Source organism: Equus quagga, unplaced genomic scaffold (assembly GCF_021613505.1).
Source record: "Equus quagga isolate Etosha38 unplaced genomic scaffold, UCLA_HA_Equagga_1.0 153_RagTag, whole genome shotgun sequence".
NCBI lineage: Eukaryota > Metazoa > Chordata > Mammalia > Perissodactyla > Equidae > Equus > Equus quagga.
In genome coordinates, this window is record NW_025796915.1 from 88,434 (window position 1) to 106,344 (window position 17,911).

A 17,911-nucleotide genomic window follows, 5' to 3' on the forward strand; every position below is an offset into this window, starting at 1 on the left:
TACCACCTGCTGTCTCAGATCGTTCCTGCTTTTATTGGAAGCAGGCACTGAGACGTTTAAAGTACATGATGATTATTAGAGGGTGCCCTTAGGATCCACACTGGTGTAAAAGATGAGACAAAGCAGAATTTGGCAGAAGGAGAAGCCAGGTGGATATGCAGCCCTGACCATACGCAGGATATCCACTGGAATGTGAATTATTCTGTTATTGGATCAGATGACAAAGCAGTGTTTTGTTTGTTTGTTTGTTTGCTGAGGAAGATTAGCCCTGAGCTAATATCTGTGCCAGTCTTCCTCCACTTTATATGTGGGTCACCACCACAGCATGGCTGACAAGGTGGGGTGTAGGTCCACACCTGAAATATGAACTGCAAACCTGGGCCACCAAAACAGAGCATGCCAAAGTCATCCACTATGCCACAGGGCTGGCTTTTATTATGTTTTTATTATGCAATAACACTATAACCATACTAAAAGAATACAGTATATATCGACATCAACAGACTAAACATTCACCATAATATTCTCAACTCACAGAAGAGCAACCATCAGAAAAAGTAGAAAATTTAAAACAGAATGTATCACCTATCTGAGATATTTAAAACAGAATATCTCAATGTCTCATTACATCAGAATTTCTTCACGAATGTAAAGAATTAAAATGAAGCTGCAACTGAAGTAAGTTTCTGAGTGGCTCATTTGTTAGCCAAACAAGGAAAGCCATTTACTGATGGTGAGTTAATTAAATTGGGCTCGATTGCAGCAGCTGCTGACAAAATGTGTCCAAAGAAAGTTAACTTATTTACTACTATTAGATTTTGAGTCCAAAAAATCATTGCCAAGGTCAATGCTGAGGAGTTTCTTCCCTATGTTTTCTTCTAGTTTTGTTAGGTTTTACATTTAAGTCTTTGATCCATTCTGAGTTAATTTTTGTGAATCGTGTGAGATAGGGGTCCAATTTCATTGTTGTGCATGTATTTCTCTAGTCTTCTCAGCACCATTTGTTGAAGAGACTATCTCTTCCCCATTGGGTGTTTTTGGCTTCCTCGTTGAATACTAGTTGATGGTATTTGCCAGGATTTAATTCTGGGCTCTCTCTTCTGTTCAGCCTTTGCTGTTTACGTTTTGTTTTTAACAACAGCTTTATTGAGATATAATTTATGTACCATATAATTCAAATAAATTATTTTTAGTATTTCACAGAGTTGTACAACCATCACTATAGTCAATTTTAGAATATTTTTATCACCTCAAAAAGAAACTCATACTCTTTAGCTATCACACCCCTATCAGCCATCTCCCCAGCCCTAGGCAACTACTAATCTACTTTCTGTCTATAGATTTGCCTATTCTGCACATTTCATATAAATGAAATCATGTAATTTGTGGTCTTTTGTGACTGACTTCTTTCACTTAGCATAATGTTTTCAAAGTTCATTCACGTTGTGTCAGTACTTCATTCCTTTTAATGGTCGAATAACATTCTATTCTGTGGCTATACCACATTTTATCTGTCCACTCATCAGCTGATGGACATTTGAGTTGTTTTCACTTTTTGGCTATGATGAACAATGCTGCTATGAACATTTGTGTACAAGTTTTGTGTGAACACCTTTTCATTTCTTTTGGGTATATACTTAGGAGTGGAATTGCTGGGTAAATGCTAACTCTATATTTAACGTTTTGAAGAACTGCCAGATTGTTTACCAAACAGGCTACACCATTTTTTTTTGAAGGTCCAGTCAAGCATTTACATTGCGAGTTCTAGTTGGTCCTCCCGTGGCTTAGCTACTTACTCTTTCCTTGGCTTCCTGTTTTTTAAGACTGGCACCTGAGCTAACATCTGTTGCTGATCTTTTTTTCTTCTTCTTCTTCTCTCCAAAGCTCCCCCAACATAGTTGTGTATTCTAGTTGTAGGTCCTTCTGGTTGTGCTAGGTAGGATGCGGCCTCACCATGGCTTAATGAGTGGTGATAGGTCCATGCCCAGGATGGGAACTGGTGGAACCCTGGGCCACCAAAGCAGAGTGCGCAAACTTAACCACTCAGCCATGGGCTGGCCTTGAGTTTTACAGTTTTGGCTCTTACATTTAGGTCTATGGTCCATTTTGAGTTAATTCTCGTGTATGGTGTGAGGAAGGGGTCCAACTTTATTCTTTTGCATTGGAAAACCTCACAATGAGAAAGTTACTTTTTCTCAGAATAGATAAATCTACAGAGACAGAGGTAGATTAATGGTTGCCTAGGGCTGAGAGAGGAATGGGGAGTGACTGCTACTGGGTATGGGCTTTCTTTTGAGAGTAATGAAAATGAGTAAACTTGATAGTGGTGATGGTTGTACAACTCTGTGAATATATTAAAAATCATTGAACTGTACACCTTAAATGTGTAAATTGGGCAGGCCCAGTGGCGCAGCAGTTAAGTTCACGTGTTCCACTTTGGCGGCCCGGGGTTCGCCAGCTCGGATCCCAGCTGTGGACCTATGCACTGCTTGTCAAGCCACGCTGTGGCAGGCGTCCCACATAAAATAGAGGAAGATGGGCATGGATGTTTGCTCAGGGCCAGTCTTCCTCAGCAAAAAGAGGAGGATTGGCAGCAGATGTTAGCTCAGGGCTAATCTTCCTCAAAATTAAATAAATAAATAAATGTGTAAATTGCATAGTGTATAGATACACACATGCACAGATACACACACATCTCGTGAGGGTTAGGGATGTTATGAAAAGTCTTCTCATTTACTTACTGTTTAAAAAAACAAATCATTTGAAAAATCCAGTAATTTAACTGTTAATAATTACAAGGGTCTTGTAGCACATCTCAAACACTAACCTCGACCCACTGGTGTTTCAGAACTCCCTGAATGAGAGCTCGGCTTTACACCTTAATTCAACATGGTTAACACTCTTCAGTTCTCTCTGTTATCCCTCTATATGACTCAAATTCACCATTTTCCAGAACTGCTCCAGACTTCTGCACAGAGTGTATCAGGGGCAGCAGTCTACGTAGATGGGGAGGCCCAGGGATTTGTCTTGAAGCTGTGTTTGCATAGCAGATCCACTTTTTCCCTTAAAATTTGGGGGTTGATGGAGACTGGACGCCAGGATACTGCTCCTAGGTGGTCCCCTCCTCTGATTCAATAAGGGCCACATAGAAATGGACCTATATTCTTAAAACCTACTTTGTATTTTCAAGGCTCATCCGTGTGTTCTCAACAAGCAATGATTCTGCAGTGACATCTGCCTTTCTGAACACAGCACATGAAAATGGACCACCTTTTTAGCAATGTCTGCCAACAGGTCTTCTTTCTTTGTGCTAAAAATACCTACAGATGATTTTAACTGTGCCACTTTCAGATTCTCCTTTCAGCGTATCTGTTTCTTCCCATGTGTTGTCATTTCTCTATTTGAAAATCACAACCGTGAAAGCTCGAACATTTATGGGTTATGCAAACAGCTTCCTTTGCTATATGTTTTAATAATAACTGCTCTTATTATTCCCAGATGTTGAAATCTCGGATGATAACAGAGTGACAGACTTTAACGGTAAGGTTATTCGGGCAGGAGAAATGTGATATTTTTGTTCTCTGAGTGATAGCAGGTATCTGACCTGGGTTTGTATCCATTTTTCTCCTGAGATGTCTTAGACAAGTTCCTTAATTTCACTGATCCTCTGTGTTTCATTGGTCAAAGAATGCTGCTAATGCCTTCCTCATAGGGTTTTGGTGAGAAATGTGTGGAATTTTATGTTGTATTAGTTATCTATTGTGGTGTAACAAACTACCCCCAAAAATTTAGCAGCTTGAAACAACATTCACAGTATTCTCTTGCACATTTTCCGAGGGTTAGGAATCACGGAGTGGCTTAGCTGGGTGGTTCTGGCTCAGAATCTCTCACAAGGTTGCATCCAAACTATCAGCTATTAAGTCTCTGAAGACTGAAATGGGATCAGAGGATTCGCTTCCAAGCTCACCCGTGGCTGTTGGCAGAAGGCTTCAGTTTCTTGCCACAGGGACCTATCCATATGGCTTCTCCCAGAGGCAGTGATCAGAGACAGATAGAGATAGCAATACTGAGACATAAGCTGTTGTCTTTCTAACCTAAACTCGGTAGTGACATACCATCATGGCTAACCAACCCCGATACAGTGTGGGAGAGGACTACCAAAGGGTGAAAATAACAGAAGGCAGGGATCATTGGAGGCCATCTTGGAGGCTGGCTACCACCTACATATAAAGCACACAGCTTGAACACCTGGACATCACTAACTCAACAGCCATTTATTGAGGATTTATCATGCACAGGGCCTTATCCAGGCCTAGGTGGTACAAAATAGACATAGTCCTTGCCCTCAAGGACTTCCCTTCTAGAGGTCCATAGTAAGTGCTTAAGAAATATATTTTCTCCCCATGCAGAAGAAACAAAAAAACTTCATAAAAGGGGAGCTCACAAATCAGGGGTACAGCCACAATCCAAGTAATTCCCACTTGGGAAAATAGGGAAACCCTCCCCAGATGTGACAACTACAAGTTGGAGGACTCTGTAATTTTCAGTGTAGAGGCTGAGAATTTACATTTAGGATCCTAGCTGAAGTAAAGACAGCAATTATAATCGTCTGTGAGAAAAAGGTGTACTAGGCAAGTTGATGGTATCCACACTCGTGCAAGGTGGTTATTTTCCAAAACTATTCTTTCAGACATTGGCTGCATCTATAGGCACACTAATAAGGTTCTAAAGTCCAGGGCTCCTCATCTCTATGTGGAAGCAGCTAAGATGGGACCTCTATTTGGCAATGACTCATCCACTGTCAATTTCATTGATGTTTAATGTATATATAGACATGTATGTGCTATATAGTAAGGCAACCTTGAGTCAAACACCTTCTAGAAGGCACTCTGACATTCTCCCAGTTTGTCCCAATTAGTAAAATTTTATGCTCCTGATACTTTTTTTTAACACACATTGTCTGACATTTAATAAAAACATAACCAAACATGCATAAAGATAAAAATAACCTGACAATTAAGGGAAAAAAAACATTCGTTTCAGACTCACCAGCCATTTAGATATTGGTATTATCAGAGAAAGGCTTTAAAAGGACTCACTAATATGTTTAAGAAAGTAGATGGTATGATAGAGAATATAGCAGATGACTAGAAAGTATTGTTTAAAAAGAATCAAATAGAAATTACAAAACAAAAAACCCTGAAATTAAAAGTTGAATAAATTTGTTTAACAACAGATTAGACATAGCTAAAGGGGAGAGTTGGGAATTGAAAACTTGCTCACAAAAAAAATTGCCAGATTGAAGTACACATTAAAAAATAAAGATGGAAAATTTAAAAAAAACTTCATGAAAGAATTCTATGGATAAAATTATAAGGACAGAAAAGAAGATCTGAATGAGTGAGAAGACATACAATGATTATTGGGGGAAGACTCAATATCATAAATATGTCACTTCTCACTCAAATTTATCTCTAAATACAATGCTATTTCAATTTCAGTTTCAATCAAACCACCAAGATGGCTGTGTCCTGATACTTTACTTATGCTAAAACATTCATGTTTCAGTCTCTTAGAGAGACATGTATGATTCATGGGATTAATGGCAAAGGAATTTGCCTACGTGATCAAATTAGCCTCACATCTCGCTAGCCTTCACAATGCTGAAGGGAAGCTTGAGATCTATACATAAATATTGAAGTCTTATTCTGAGCTTAATAAAACATGTATATCTTTGCAATATACCCATGGACAGAAATGGACACTAGAACTTTTGCTGATGCAGAAGAGCCTGCAGGTGCCCAAGAGATATAATTGAAGTCCCACTGGATAGCTGTCCTTCCCTCTAATGCCCTTGATCGGACTTTTCAGGACACCCGAAGACCTTGTGGTTCACCAGCTCTTTGCTGAGCTTGCTGTCCTCCACTAGTCCTTTGGAGGATGCAGGTGGGGAGACTGATACCATCTCTCTGATCTCAGATTTAAAGAAAGACACTTGTCCTAGAGTCTCCTCCTCCACGAGAAAGGGCAGGGATTCTGTCTGTCTTATTCATGGCTGTATTCTCAATGCTTAGAGAAGGTATTTCAAGCAATCTCCATTAGAGGTCCTGAGAACTAAATCATCACTTGGCCTCCAGGAGTCTCCATGCCTACCACACACACCACGCAAGTGTGACAAAAGCCTTGGGGCCAAGGAGAAGGGCCACACCCTCCACAGTCCCCACATTTTGGTCTCATCCCTGCCTCTCTGCTTTGCTGCCAGGTGCCTGCTGCTTAGTGTGCCCTCCTCATTTCCAAGACTCTACCCCAGTGGGTCCCAGTCTTCAGCCCAGGATGATGGTTTTAGCATTTTGCAGCCAAATGAGAAAAATCAGGACGATGTAATGAGTTTTTCTTTTCTTATCTTTTCTTTTTTTTAAAGATTGGCACCTAAGCTAACAACTGTTGCCAATCTTTTTTTTTTTTTTATGCTTTTTCTCCCCATATCCCCCCAGGACATAGTTGTATTTATTTTTTTAGTTGTGGGTCCTTCTAGTTGTGGCATGTGGGATGCCACATCAGCATGGCCTGATGAGCGGTGCCATGTCCATGCCCAGGATCTGAACCAGCAAAACCCTGGACCACTGAAGTGGAGCGCGTGAACTTAACCACTTGGCAATGGGGCCGGCCCCAAGTTTTTCACAAAGCTCAATGGAAATGACTATTTATTCTGAAACTGAGCTTTTCTTTTGTGATGTTAATGTGTTTCCTTTTGTATGAAATGATGACAGTAGATAGCAGTTATTATTATTATTAATTTTTTTTTGAGGAAGATTAGCCCTGAGCTAACTACTGCCAATCCTCCTCTTTTTGCTGAGGAAGTCTGGCCCTGAGCTAACTTCCATGCCCATCTTCCTCTACTTTATACGTGGGACACCTGCCACAGCATGGCTTGCCAAGCGGTACTATGTCCGCACCAGGGATCTGAACCGGCGAACCCCAGGCCGCCAAGAAGTGGAACATATGAACTTAACCGCTATGCCACCAGGCCAGCCTCTATTATTTTTTTTGTCTCACTTGGCATCATGAAATAGTGGCAGTCCTATGTAATGTCCATTGTTTTTTTCCTGGTTCTTAAATTCCAAAAGTCTGAGAACCTCTGTCATACAAGACCAGTTCAATTTCCCTCTCACTCTGGAGGCCTTCCCCAGTCATTCAAGGCTCACTCTTCCTTTCTTTAAAAAAATATTGGTTTGGATATTTTCCCCCTAAAGTTCTAAGTCTATAGTGTAGGACAATTGGTAAATAAAAAAGTTTTCAAAGACGAAAATACAAATCCTCTATGATTCCACCTCTCAGAGAAAATAAATTTAGGGGCTGGCCCAGTGGTGTAGTAGTTAAGTTTCCATGGCCCTCGCTGGCAGCCCTGGGTTTGCAGGTTCGCATACCGGGCATGGACCTAGCACCACTTGTCAAGCCATGCTGTGGTGGCATCCCACATAAAATAGAGGAAGATTGGCACAGATGTTAGCTCAGTACCAATCTTCCTCAAGCAAAAAGAGGAAGATGGGCAACAGGTATTAGCTCAGGGCCAATCTTCCTCACTAAATAAATGAACAAATAAATTTAACAGTCTGAGAGATGGACTTCTATTCCATTTTTTTGAATTTATCATTTAACTTTTTAACCAAAATGGAGTTATTTTCTATGGGCTGTTTGATAACTTTCATGATATCCCATTATACTGGTCCTCTCCCCCACCCCCCCCACTGTTACTAGGTGCTAAGTATAGCCACTGTGCTGGGCATTTATGTGTATGATCATTTAGCCCTCATGACAACCCTGTCAGGTAGATACTTATTCCCTCTTTGTAACTGAGGCTCAGAGAGGTTAAGATACACACCCATTTCACAGAGCTGCTAAGTAGTAGAGCCTGGATCTTGACCATGAGTGCCTGGCGCTGGAGTCCAAATTCTAAAACAGCATGATTCAGTGTACTTCTATTATATGGATTTACCACAATTTATTTAACCAGTCTTTCACTTTTGTTTATATTAATTTCCCTTTTTAAAATTTTTGGTATTATAAATAAAGCTGCAGAGTAAAACTTCCTGATTAAATCTTTATGTACATTATCCATAAGCATGTCCACAGAATAATTTCTAGCAGAAGGTTTGCTGAGTCAAAGAGATTACACAGCACTAAGCCTTTGACACATTTTGCCAAACTGCATTTCAGATCATTGTACTTCCCTTCACACTCCTTCCAACAGGCTATGAGAGGGCCAGTTTCCCAGACCTAGCCAACGCTGGGAATTTTCAGGTTTTTCTTTCTTTTTTAAAAAAAATTTTTGCCAGTGTGAGAGACAAAACTGGCAATTCATGACACTTTAATTTGCTCTTCTTTGACTACTAATGTGTTGGACACATCCAAAGGTAACCTCCAAAAATCCAAACCCTTGCATAATCCCCTCCCCTTGAATGCCTGTGACTTGTTTCTAATGAAAAGAATATGGCAAAAGTGAAAGGATTTTGCAGATGTAAGTAAAGTCCCTAATCAGCTGATTTTGAGTTAATCAAAAAGGAGATTATCCTAGGTGAGCCTTACCTAATTAGGTGACCCCTTTAAAAGGGCTCCCTGAAGTTAGAGACTAAAGTAGCAGAAACTGTCTCTGTTGCTGGCTATGAAGAAGCAAACTGTTTTGAAATGAAGCTGCAAGTAACTGAATTCCACCACCAATCTGGGAGCTTGGAAGCTTATCCTTCCCTAGTCAAGCCTCATATGAGAGTGCAGCCTGGCCAACACCTTGATTTCAGTCTTATAAGACCTAAGCAGAGAATCTCATTAAGACATGACCATAATTCTGCATTACAGAAACCGTGAGATGGTAATGGGTATTGTCTTAAGCCACTGAGTTGTGTGCTAAGGCAACTAAAAAGGCTACAAGCTTTCCACGTGTTATCGATCATGTTTTTTTTTTTTTTTTTTTTGCTTTCCAGTCCATTTTTCTGTTAGCATTCATCATTTTCTTATTAAAGTTCTTAGTACATTATGGGTTTTTTTGGTAAGAGTATCAACTTCTGTGTCTATCATACCTCATAAACAGCCATTTCATGTTTATGTGGTCAGATCCGGTGGTCTCTCCCATCTGCAGTCTACCTTTGTTGTGCCACTTGCAAGGCCCATCTGCATCCCTAGGTTATAGGAATGGTCACATACATATATACATATATATATATAACTTTTTTTGAGGAAGATTAGCCCTGCTGCCAATCCTCCCCTTTTTGCTGAGGAAGGCTGGCCCCGAGCTAACATCCGTGCCCATCTTCCTCTACTTTATATGTGGAATGCCTGCCACAGCATGGCTTGACAAGTGGTGCCATGTCCACACCAGGGATCTGAACTGGCGAACCCTGGGCCACTGAAGTAGAACATGCGAACTTAACTGCTGCGCCACTGGGCCGGCCCCGTCACATATATTTTTGTCTAATATCTTTGTGGTTTTATTATTACATACATTTAAATCTTTAATCTATCTGAAGAAAGTTTTGGTAAATGGTGTGGTGCAGAGAAACCCAACTTTGTTTTCAAATTTACCAATAATGTCTACTGAATAATCACTTGCTTTCCTTTAAATTTATATCAAATGAAAAGTCTAATTTTGGCTTTTTCAATCTGTTACATTAAATCTGTCAAGTTCTGCTTTAGTATAAAACTGTTTTCATTATTAGAACTTTATAATGCGTTTGAATATCTAGTAGGGAAAGTTGTCCCTCATTTCTCTTCTTTTATAACCTTTCCCCACATATTTCTTCTTTCATTTTATCTTTAGAATTATTATGTCAAATTCTATTGTCAATTTAAGTATATTTGTGCTATACCAAGTTACATACATAGACTTACAGATTTATAGATTAATTGGGGAGAATTGCCGTCCTATAATTCCAGTCCAGAACATGTTTTGGCACTCTATTTGTTTTCTTTTACACAGCCCTAGTCAAGATAGTTCTCTTCATACAGACCTTACATATTTCTTGTTGAATTAACAACAGGGTTTTATATATTGTTGTTTAAAATATACTAAGTCTAGTATATTTTCATAAATGTTTATTGCTAGATTATAGGAAAGAGATTTATTTATTCACTTACTTATGTAACCATAAGTAAGCAAGAGTTTGGCAAAAATCAATGAAAGAATTCTGTGAGAACCAATTGGCTGTGTGGAATTCTCAATACAGAGTATTGCATATTTTATTATTATTTGTAAATTGTTAGCTGTATTTCCTTTTTATCAGTAAAATTTATAATAAACATATATTTGTTTGTGTGTGTCTGTATATATATATATGTATAAGATTTGTCTCCTAGAGAACCAGTTCTTAAACGTTTATTATTACCCCACTCGTGGGGTGTATGAGCCTGTGCTGACTAGTCTAAGCCAATAAGGGAACCCCAAATTCCCGGCCAGTAATTCGTTCAGGAATGGGCAGATCTAAGCCAAGTTGGGCCAATGAAACAGAAAAGAGTTTTTCTAGGGGGTTCTGGAAAGAAGCTTCCTTGTTCTTTGGTAGGAGCCCCAGGAAGCCAGCTTCTCCTACGGTCACAGACAAGGAGGCATATGGTCCCAAGTATTTTGGCAGCCATTGTGTGACCATCAGGACCATCCTTAGAATGAAGCTGAGTCTGTGGATGGTAGAACAGAGAAACAGAAAGAACCTGCTGATGACAATCTTTGAACCCCTGGGTCATCTAACTCTAGGGTCTGCCATACCTCTGTGCTTGTTGTTTATGCCAGCTCATTTTCTGTTTACACCACTTTTAGCTGGTCTTTCTATTAGCCCAAAGCCCCCTACTGATACATGAGGATTGAATGAGATATATGAAGTACCAGCCAGTTCCCAGCACATAGTGACTGCTCAATAAATGACAGCGCCTTCCCTTCCCCTCAGCTCTACCCAGGCCATCCTTCCTTGTGCCCAGTGCATGTGTGCATTCCAGCCTTTGCCCCCTGCACTCTCCCACCTCATGCACAGGCCACATTTGAAGCTTTCTCACCCTTAAAGACCCAGCTCAAATCCCACTTCCTTCATGAACCCTGTCTAGCTCATGGGAAATTCTCCATGCTTGGCTTGTCCGGGCCTCACCACATATCGCCTTCTGTAGCTGCCTGTACTCTCCTGAATCTGGGTCCACCTTCCCATCTAGAGTGAAGCCCTTTGGAGCCAGGGCATTCTTTATGCCTCAGTTGGCCTCCTCTGCTGGGCCTGGTTCACCGTTATGCCCCTTGTAATGTTCAATCAGTACTTGATGGTGAACATACCAGCCTTTAATCTCTTGTCTCCGTTGCTTTTTATGGGCTGTGGGTGCTGGGATTCAGCTGAGTGAGATTTCTACAACAGCAAGAGAAGTGTTATTATTTTGTTCTGAAGGTCTTTACAAGTGTAAGGCATGTCTAAAGAGGCTATAAATAATATATATTGTCTATAACTCAAGCTGATCAAAATAGACCTCATCACAGTGATGTGGCAAAATCTGGTACAAGCTGCTTTTCTGCTGCCTCCAAACCAATTACACATTCCGAGCAGATGAAAATCTGACTAGATTCCCTCTGGAATCGGATTAAGGCCCCATTTGCAATCACATTAATCACAATCTGTCCATGATTAGACATTGGATAATCCCATTGGACAAGAGGTGACAACCCAGATTCTATTATCTCATTTATTATCTATTTTTGGAATTTGCTGGTCATTCTAGCCTCCAGAAGATGTTTTCCAGCCAAAGAAGATCCTCTGTAGGTTCTTTTGAAAAAATTGTTGCTTGACGGCTTTGACTAGAGCCAAACATTTGGTGTCATTTTATATATTCTATTTTGTTGCAAGGTGAGGAATAGACTAAACAGGACATGAGTCCCTGGTCCTTGTTATGAGAAAAACACACACATATTTAGCCTCTTATGAATGTGTGTTGGAAGGAATAAAAGATATCCTTCAAAGCCTTTAGAAGATTATGACAATAACTTTATGAGGAGGCATTCTCACATTTGATGGTATATGAGAAATCATTTTCCATGTGTTTTACTATCATAAAGACAATCATGTATGATTAATAAAGGGTCTGTAATCAGCCCCCAAAGTCTGCAAAACCTCAACCCACACACATCTGTATAGGATGGAGGAGCGTATTACAATATTCAGTTTTCCTGCTGGAAAAATAAGTTAAAAAAGAGGCATCATTAACATTCAAGTCAAACTGAACTCTCACAGCTGACAGTTCCTCTCATGTGAATCTAGAAATACTGCTAAAGGGAAATGCTAGGACCACACGAGTCCTGGCAATTCTGATTCCTCACCCACGTTCCCTGACTCGTGGTCCCTAGAGTTCTGTTGCACAGCAGAAAAAAACCTGAAGTCACTTCCACACCAGGAGAATGCAAGTCACAAAGTAGGATTATTCCCTACAATACTGGTGTCTGTATCTCAACACAGATGGGTTTTTCAATATCTTTAACAAGTAAGTTATAAGTGAATGCTATTCTCTTCCTCTTTCCTCGGGATTACAAATAGAAATTCTTCCCTTCACCCCATGTCAATGGCTGAGAGTAACCTATCATCATCCACCCCCTCCTCCAAACCAGCCTTCCTCCTGACCTGCCCATTTCTAGGGGGGAGAGAGGAGCAGGCCATGAAGACCACATACACATCTTCTTCCTTTGCCCTTCCTCCATGCTCTGACTCACATCCTTGTGACCTCTTGCCTCACTGCGCTCATCCCTGTGCCAATCTTTCTACAGCACAATGCCATGTCCATGCCATTTTCCCATGTGAATCTCTTCAGCACAACAGCAGGATCACAGAGTGTCCCCTTTGCTGAGAGAATTCCCTCAGAATCCTCATCCTGGCACCAGAGGCAGGCAACTTCCCTTTCAGTGTTTTGCTCATACTGTCTCCTCCATGACAGTCCATCTGCATGGACCTGCCTTGGGTGGCTATGGGGTCTTCCCTGTCTCTTTGGCTTTGCTTGTGCCACTGCCCATATTCATTCCTGCCTCAAGCCTCTCCCAGCTGCTCACATTTTCCCCAAAAATCCCTTGACTCACACATCTCCTCCTCCTGTCTGCGAGGACGTTCCCTCTTCCAAGCAGACTTTCCTGCTCCTTTTCTGCCTAAAAGAATCATAGTCATCCTAAAGGGCACAGGTGAAATGCCTTAGGCTCCAGGAAGCCTTTCCAACCATCCCAGTCTGTACCCCCTCCTTTGTGTTCCTGTGACAGCCCTAGATCATGGCTCTATTGTAGCACTCTTCAGAGTGCTGACCCTAAGTCAAAGGTAAACAAAGCTGGACACTAGGTAAAGTGGCAAGGACAGATGTCAATCAGTAATACACTTCTGCAACAGGGAAAAGAGACCAGCATGAACTGAACTCAACTTCAGTTTGTACGGAGGTGACCCAGCCTTTTAAAGGGAGAATAAAGGAATAGGGAGGAGGATGAGCAGGGGCTCAGTAGAGTCAGGGAAATGAAAATTACAAAAAGCAGGAAGTAGGGATTGGTCCATGAGAAACCCATCTGAGTTTGCTAACTGGTGCTGATCCAAGGCAGGCTCCTACGTTCCCACAGAGGCTGGGAGACAGGGGTCCTATCTTCAGGTAATTGGCTGGAACAAGTAGTAAATTATTTTGGCAGCCTTCAGTTTTCCCAGGGAGGCATTTTACGAGGGGCAAGGGTCATCCTAGGGATGTGGTCCTGAGCTGTTAGAAACTATGTCAGTGTTTTGCTAAAGTCTTCATGGGCCAAGGTTGAGGCCTAGTTAAGAAGAGGGCTCAGATGAGCCTGGCTAGAGTTTGTCAAGTAGAGAATCTTTGTCACCTGCCATCATCCATCCTCTTTTCTTCCCCACTGCTCTGCCTGTTTCAGTGGAGGGCACCCTGTCCATCCAGGGCCCCAGCCTGAAGGCTGGCCCATTTGGCAAGAGGCTGACCTCTCTGCAAAACAACCATCCAATCCTGGTTTGGTGAATCTATTCCCTTTGGAGCTCATTCTCTCCTCCTTTCCTTCCCTCCCTTTCTTTCTCATTTTGCCCATTAACTGCATCTCGGCAAGGGAAGTGACAGTTCTAGAAGAAAACTGAACACTAGAAGGTATGCCCTGTGAAGCTACAGACTGGCAGAAGCCAGGCAGGAACACCCTGGGCCAGACTGCTTAGAACCACTCCCAGGCCACGCTGAGCCAGCTGGGGTGCCCCCTTCTGGAAAGATAGGAAAAATGCAAGCGTTCTGAAAGCAATGAGGCACAGCTCCTTCCCATGGCCCCCTCCCCTCCCAAGATCTAGGCTTGAAGGGTTATCCCTGCAGCTACCTTCAGGGTGTGATTTGGAAAAAAAGGCTCCCATGTTTTTTTAAAAGTGTTCATTTTTCTCATCCTTCTTAGTGATCCTATTGATCCCCCAAGGACAAGTGTGCTATAGACTGTGGGTTTCTTAATACAGAACGACGTTGGCACATGGCTACTAGAAACAAAGTAATAAATAAACAAACAAGACCATTCCCATCTGGACGGACTCACGTAGCACAAGTCCATAGCCAGTCTCATGGACTAGTGGGTTTGAGTCTCAGTCCCACCTTTTACTACTCGTACTAACTGGTGAAGGTTACTGATTTATTCATTTCTGAAGTCAATGCCTCAGAGGCAAGGCAGGCTTCATGGGCATGCAGCCTGTGCAATCTGCAGGCCCTGAGCTTTAGAAGCACCCTACACTTGGTTTAATGCTCTGCCATCACTGTCTTGAAATTCTTAATAACATTTGAGCAAGGGGCCCCACTTTTTCATTTTGCACTAGTATCTGCAAGTTATGTAGCCCATCCTGCTCAGGGAGTTGTTGGGACCTTGAGATGAGACCTTTTATGATTGCTTAGCCCAGGGCCTTACCATGGGCCAAGGTTGAGGCCTAGTTAAGAAGAGGGCTCAGATGAGCCTGGCTAGAGTTTGTCAAGTAGAGAAAGTTTGCAAGTGCACAGTGAATGTTAGGGAGAGAGAAAGGGGCTCGGGAAGGAGGGACAGGGACCCAGCAGTGCCATTGGGTATCTGTTTGCTCAAAGGGAGTCAGGTGGGGGGCAGGCAAGGGAGCCTCAGGAGAGAGCAGGGGCTTGGATATCAGGAGGCCTGGCATCTGAGCCTGACTTGCCAAGTTTCTCTCTCTTCCAATGCCTTAGCTGCTTTCTCTGAAACATGGTACCCAGCTCCTACCCCCAAATTGAGCTCTCAGGAGCCTATGGCAGGTGATGATGTGAACACTGAGGCCCTTTCTGGCCTGTTCTACACAACATCTCTAATTGCCTTTGGAAAAAAGTAGAGTCCTACAGGCATGGGGCGGGAGGAGGACGGAGGCAGGAGCCAGAGGAGAGGACTGGTCCTCAGGTGGGTAATGGCAGAATTCCACCCCCAAGGACTCCAGCAGGAAGAGACCTGGTCTGGGTCAGGGGACCTGGCTTCTGGCTCCTTCTTTGTCACTTACATGCTGGGTGAGAGGTCCATGGGCATCAGTTTCCTTTCTGATACTTATGTTGAGGATTAATGCTCCTACCTCTGGCAACAGCTCCATCTGTGTTGGGTGGGCATTGCATCTGTGGTACCCCTTTTGTGACTGATTGGGAGGCAAGGGCATGTAATGATTCCATAAGCAGGCTTTGGAGGCAAAAAGCCTGGTTCAAATCCTGGCTCCACTAGCTATGTAACTTGGGACAAATTACTTAATCTCTCCATGCCTCAGCTTTCTTATCCATGAACTAGGGATCATTTTAACAATAGCAACTCCTTCCTGGCATTGTTGTGAGGATAAGGGCAGTCATGTGTGTGAAGATGGCCCCAAGTGAGAGTCAGTATGTTAGCCAGTATGATACTGAAGATATAAGTGGGGCCCAGCATTCCTCCCCATACATGTGATTCCATGAAAAATAGGAGACAAAACATCTCCATGCAGGAGGGGTTCTCCCAAGTGGGTAGGAATGGGAAGGCAGTTAGTGGGGAAGTCGAGTATGTGTGTGCATGTGTGTACCTGTGCACGCGTGGGCCTGTAGCAGCTGTCTGGGCCCCCCAAGCAGGGATCTGTGCTTGCACGAGCAGGCAGGGAGATGATGACCACTTCTTTGGGCTGCAGTTTCTTCTCTGTCAAACAAGGGCCTGGAAGAGAAAGTCTCCAAAGGCTCTTCCAGTTTTCTGGTTCTAGAGTTCTAGAAGGAAAGAAGAAAAAAAGGAAGGATGGAAGGACTGACTAAGCAAAATGGTAAAATAGTAAAGGCTGGTTTGTTTCTGGTGACCTGGCCTGCTTTAGTGATCCCCTCCCAGCCCCAGGCCGCCAGGTCTCATGATTTCCTGTTCTTTCTCTCAGGTCTTGTTCCCAGAATAGGAGCTGCTGTCACTGGAGTGTGAATGACCACCTGTTCTTCTATTCTTTCTCAAGGATCTTTGCACAGTAAGCCTATCTTTTAGGGGAGTTGTGAGCAGAGTTTTAAGCAGCAGTGATGTGGTGGGGGAGATTTAGGGAGAAGGAATCCAAGGAGACTTCTCTGTGCTTCTGAAATCTTCCTAGGAGAAGGGTCATAGCCAGGCTAGTTCTATGGGATAATGCAGAGCTATGGAGCTCAAGCTGCCATTCCCAGTAAGGGTAGAGAATGCTCTCAGACCCAGGAAAGGAGGCATCCAAGTCTTCCGTGTACTGCAGCCTGGGACCCTTGGAAGCAGAGAGCAGTGTGACCCCTGTGTCCCCCAGCAAGGGACCCTGGGAATGGCCAGGAGGCAGAGAACCAGCACAGGGCCAGATCAACAGCACCTGTAGCTGTGCTAGGGGGTGAGGTTTTCTCTTCTCCCACCTTAGGGCAGGTCTCCCAGGGGTGGCTGTGATCCAGGAGACCCACATGGAGGGATCTTGAAATGGGTCTCTGGTTTTACAGCTCCAGGGAGGTGTAGGGGGTGAGTGGTGGAACCACACCCATGTGGATCTTCAATGGCACTGCGAAAGACAAAAGGGAGATGGAGCCAGGCAGAACTGGCTTTGACCACCAGCTCTGACTGACCTTGTGACCAGAGGCAATCACGTCACCTGTCTAAGCCTCAGTTTCCTCAGGGATTGAATGAGTCTAACACTATGCACCTTACAACGTTGTAAAGACCCAATAGGCTAACAGTAGGGGCTTTGCACATGGTCGGGGCTGAACAAATATTAATTCTTGAGCTGGGGCTTCCTGGCATCCCTGGAGAGGTGACCATCTCTCCCATCCTCTGTAATACAGTCTCAAAGGATTGGTTTTTTCTGGGCAATAAGGAGGAGTTTCTCCTCTTGGCAGGAGAGGGTTAAATAGGCTGGCTGGAGTCACCCCCTCCTGGCCGCCTGCACCCCTAAGTTATTAATTTGCTTGCTCCTGGCTGGGTACAGGAAATCAGACCAGGCCCAGGGTGGCCTGAGGGGGAGGCCTATGTGCCAGGTGCACCTTCTTGCTCAACAGGAGGAGCGCCTACTTATCACATGCTGCCCATTCCAAGACTCTACCCAGGTACACAGACATCACCTGTACACAAACTCCACACTCAGACCACACTTTCTGATCCTCCATCCCCACAGCAGACACACACAGAGCACGCACACCTGGAAATACACAAAGAAATCATCAGATGACACACACACAGATACACTTAGACCTCCCATCCAGCCCCAGACACTCGCAGGCACGGCACACAGGAAAGGCGCAACATACACAGAGGGTCCCAACACTAAGATACAGCCAGAATGATAATTATCATAGGTGACACAGCTTGCGCACTTTCTATGTGCCAGGTATTGTTCTAGGCCTTTTTCAGAGAATAGTTTAATTCTTACAATAGTAGAGGTAGCTACTATTTTTATCCCCCATTTTGCAGATGAGGAAACTGAGGGACAGG